Raw genomic sequence first — 4,904 nt, forward strand, 5'->3', positions numbered from 1 at the left:
GAATAGCATAATATCTTCTAAAGCGGCTTAATAAAATTAATGGTCTAAAGCTAAGCTTTAATAAAGGGTCTTAAACTTTATGATAGTCAAATTTATATATATACACTAGTGAATTTACCGCGCTACGTGCGGTTGAAAAGATATCAGTAAATTTAAAAATAATACTTTCTATAAGTTTAGTTGTGATAGAATAGATAAAGAATTTCTTGTTTATGCATATAAATATTAACTTTATTAATAGATTAAATTACAAATACAATATTTTCATTGGATTTAGAGTTTATATGAAAAACATTTCACTTTTAAATATGTGTATATGTATTTTCTTCTATTCAAAAAAGAAAAAGAAACATAAAATGAAAACTAAAGAAACTTTCTTTTTGTTGCTAAAGAAAGGAGTACTTCATAACTAAAAGAAAAGCATATGATTCAGTTATTACATAGCAAGGAGAGATCGCATAGCGACTCTTTCCGATCTGTCATTACTGAAAGCATATAAAATAAAGTGCGGAGGTGTTTCCCAGAATATAGTGTTGTCCACTTCCATTGTTGCTAGATGCATGTGGTTCATCCATATTTTGCTAAAGCGCTAGCCACATAATTTCCTTACCGATATATATGAGTTATCGCATCCAGTCCCACAACATCAAGAAAAAAACAACAATCAGCAATAAGATGTGAGTATTGATGTTGTTGGGAATTAAACAAATTGCATAATACCTGGGAATCTGTTTCAATTACAATTGAAAAGAGATTCTTTGTGAAAGCAACTTCCAGCCCTGCTAATGGGGCAAGCAGCTCAGCATGTAAGGCAGATGTTGCAATCGCGCTCTGTGCGAACCCCACGACCCATGAGCTCGTGTGGTCTCTGATCAGCCCCTATATACCACTGGTGTGGTTATCTGATTCAAAAGCACCATCGATGTTGAGCTTGTAAAGCATTGGAGGTGGCAGTAGCCATTTGATTGGGACTTGGTGTCTGGGGTTTGAGGAAGCTATGGTCGTGGTGAGTGATATGAATTCTGAGACTTGCAAGATGATGTTTTTTAGCAAGTAGTAGCAGATGTGTGGTTGAACAGGTTGGAGTTCCTGTTAACCCAGATGTTCCAAAGGAGGAATGGTAGTAGGGTGGAGTATATAGTAGCGTTAGGTGTGTTGATGGTGGTGTCCTTTTTACACATTTCCTTGTGCCATGTGTCAAGGTTGTGTTGTTGAGGTATGGGTATATTAAACAAAGGCCATAAGTAGCTGGATTTTATCCATGTAAAAACAAATATGGTGGATGTCTTCCATTAAATCAGGACAGAAGTGACAAAAGTTTGATTGGAGTATGTTTATTTTGTATAGAAAGTCCCTAGTAGGGAGTTTTTGGCGGAGCAGTAGCCAGAGAAAGAATTTAAACTTATTTAAGTACTTGATACGCCAAATCCAAGAGGTATTGGTAGATCTGGTCGGAGGGAGTTGGTTTGTGATCTATAGTTGAAGTAGGTAAGCTGATTTGGTGGTAAAGTTACCAAGAGCTTTTTGGTTCCAAAATGAGTGGTCTGGTTTGTGGGTTGAGAATGGAATGTATGTGAGGTGTATTTGGTCTATGATAGCAGATGGTAATATTAATGAGATCCTGTCGAGAGTCCAAGAGTGGTTGGATATGATTGTAGAGACTATGGGTTCTTCTTCCATGTGGGTGATGGGACCTTGGATGGATTTGCGGAGGCAGTTGTTATTTGGTAGCCAGTCATCATTTCAGAGGTTGATGGTAGTTCCATCACCTATGCTCCAAGAGAACCCTGATTGAAAGAGACCATGGGCTTTGGTCATACTTTTTCATACATAGGAGTCAGTTGATTTTACTTGGTATATCCCTTTACATATGTTTTGGATGTATTTTGCTTTGAGAACTTTAGCCCACAAAGTATTTATGTTGATGTTGAAACGCCATAGAAGCCCTGCTAGCATTGCAAATTTTTTTCATGCGTCTTTTATAGGCCCAATCTCCCAAAGTTTTTTGGTCTGGTGACTACATCCCAATTGGCAAGGTGTATCTTCCTTCTTTCAGAGGTGGAACCCCAAAGGAAGTTTTATTAAATGCGGTCGATGTGGTTTCTAGTAGAAGTTGGTAGTAGGTTGTGTTGCATGGAGTAGTTAGGGATATTGGCTAGTACTGAGTAGACAAGGGTAGTTCAGCCCGCTAGATTTAATAGCTTAGCTTTCCAACCTGATAGCTTATTATTCATTTTATCAAGAATGAATTTGCAATCTGTACCTTTAGGGAAATAAGTTGAAAGTTGAAAGCCAAGGTATTTGCCAAAACTTGTAGATGAGCAAATGTTGAGCACATTTGTTAAAACTACTTGGGTGTTCATGGGAACATTTTTGTAGAAGAAGATTTTCGATTTGGAGAAGTTTATTTTTCACCCCGACTGAAAGTACAAGCAGCTGAATATATTAATAATCGTACTGGCATTTTATATATCAGTTCGAGAAAATAAGATAAGGCCGTCAGCAAATAGTAGATGTGAAATTGGTGGTCCTGATCTACTAATCTTAACTGGTATTCAGTATTCGTTGAGGGTGGCCTGGTCAATTAGGTGGGTCAAAGATTGCATACAAAGGGGTCTCCTTAGCGTATGCCTCTCAATGGTTCGAAAAAATTTGTGGGCTTACCATTTATCATGATGAAAATGGAAGGAGACGAGATACAATTCATGATGAGGTTAATGAAAATGGCGGAAAAACCTAAATTATAGAGTGATTTACGGATGAAGGACCATTCGAGTCTATCAAAAGCTTTTTCAAGGTCTAGCTTAAGCATCATGTTGCCCGTGCAACCTGACATGTGTTGAAATTATTGGATTGCTTCTTGAACGATGATGGCATTATCAACGGCTCGCTTTTCCGGAACAAAGCTGCATTGGGTGTGACTGATTAGGTGTTTAAGGAAGGGACGAATTCTATTAACAATAATTTTAGTGATGGTTTTGTAAATAGTGTTGCAAAGACTGATTGATCTATATTATAAGATATGTTTGTGGTTCTTCACTTTTGGTATAAGAGTAACAAAGGTGTTATTAATCTCTAGAGGTATGATGGAGGAGGCAAATGCATCTTTAATTTGTAAATTTGTATTATAGCTAACTTAGTATCAGACCAGTATTTTTGAAAAAATATTGGGTGAAGACCCTCCGAACCAGGATCTTTAAAAGGTTTGAATGAATTAATGGCCCGATGGATTTTCACTTCAGAAAGGGGTCTTGGTAAGTGAAGTATGTCCTCATCGGAGAGGGCATACTCAAAAGGCGATAGTTCATGGGGGAGATTGGAACTAGACTTTAGCTCAGTGGAGTAAATTGCATGGTAGTGTTTTAGAATTATGAATTTTATCTCTTTTTGGTTATAAGTCCAGTTACCTACGGAGTCATTTAACCCTAAAATCTTATTACGTCTACGCCATTGAATAGTGAAAATATGGAAGAATTAGTGTTGGCATCTTCATTTTCAAAAATCTTCTTCATTTTTTAGGACCAAGTTGCACTGATAAGGGAGGCCGGTCTCTAGATTTTGGTGAAAGAAGATTTTACGGGCAGTATCAATATTTTGTAGTCACGCTAGTCTAGCTAGAAGAGCCTTTTTAGCTAGTGTGAAACATATTGCCAAAGGTTGACTTATTCCATTCCTGGAGATGTTTTAAAAAAATATTAGTTATGCCAATACTGGGCTATAATACCTCTAAAATCAGGGTGGCTAAATCACATTATTTTGAGGCGAAATAAGTTATTTGACCTGGTATTTTTCGAGAGAGAAAGTAGCAGAGGGCAGTGGTCTGAATGAGTTCGAGGGAGGTGAGTGATGGTAGAGTCTGGGTGTAAGCTAAGCCATAAGGGGTTTGCATGGAAACGGTTTAATCTTTCTAGAATTAGGTTACTTTTAACTTTTCTTAGGTTACTTCATGTGAATCCGGACCCAGTAAAGCCAAGGTCCATCATGTTAATTTATAGATAAGTAATCAGTGCAAATGCATATTTTTTATTAATAGGGTTACCACCAAATTTATCTGCAACCGAAGTTATTTCATTAAAATCACCACATAAGATTCAGGGTTGATTATGGGATGCTCATAGTTGTTCTAAGTTTCCCACGGAATTTTTCTATCATTAAACCTAGTGCTGGCATAAACAATTGATAGAATTCAGGGTTGGGCTGAGAGACTAACCTGAACATTTACATGGATCTCCTGGTTGGTAACTGCAATGGGGTCCATTTGTGCAATTTTATGTTCCCTCCATAGCATGACTATTACACCTGAATAAACTCGTCAATTAGGGCCTCATGGGCTGATTCCTGCATTTTTGTCTCCGTAAGGCAGACCATCATTGGGTTATTCCAAGAGAGAACTACTCTGAGGTTCCTTCTAAAGTCAACTCCATTGGTTAAAAACATAAAGAAAACCAAACGACCAATAGTTAAATTCACTCACAAGTATTGAAAATCACAAACTATTCTTTTTGCCAAGCGAAGTACATATCCACATACCACTAAATGTACAATTATTTTAACTTCAATTTTAAAACAAAAATTAACTTCAAATCAAGTACTCATTCATAGATATACATACAATATTCGAGCCTTAAAGAAATTTTTAAACACATTGAAAAATCCTTCAACATTCAAGAATTGCCAAATGCCCTTGCACCAACTGGACTGTGGACATTAATTTGAGAAGATTGACTAAAAAGGAAAGAAATACAAAGAGAAGGAACAATAAAAGAGAATTAAGAACCAACAAAAAGAAATAAATATAAAGAGAAGGAACAACTATGAGAGTTAAGAAATAGAAGGATGCATAGTTTTATTTGAATTTTGATAATTAAGATCTTGGTAATCCAAATGAGTTGAACCTAGTCATT

General features: G+C 36.6%; 1 long non-coding RNA gene across 1 annotated transcript; it reads right to left on the reverse strand.

Annotated features, from left to right (window-relative positions):
- Positions 1–373: 373 nt before the first annotated feature.
- LOC107778764 (uncharacterized) lies at positions 374–2,971 on the reverse strand. Its single transcript, XR_001646477.2, has 2 exons — positions 721–2,971; positions 374–605 (listed from the first exon to the last, which is right to left on the reverse strand). It is a non-coding gene; the product is annotated as an uncharacterized LOC107778764 (long non-coding RNA).
- Positions 2,972–4,904: the final 1,933 nt, after the last annotated feature.

Source organism: Nicotiana tabacum, chromosome 15 (assembly GCF_000715075.1).
Source record: "Nicotiana tabacum cultivar K326 chromosome 15, ASM71507v2, whole genome shotgun sequence".
NCBI lineage: Eukaryota > Viridiplantae > Streptophyta > Magnoliopsida > Solanales > Solanaceae > Nicotiana > Nicotiana tabacum.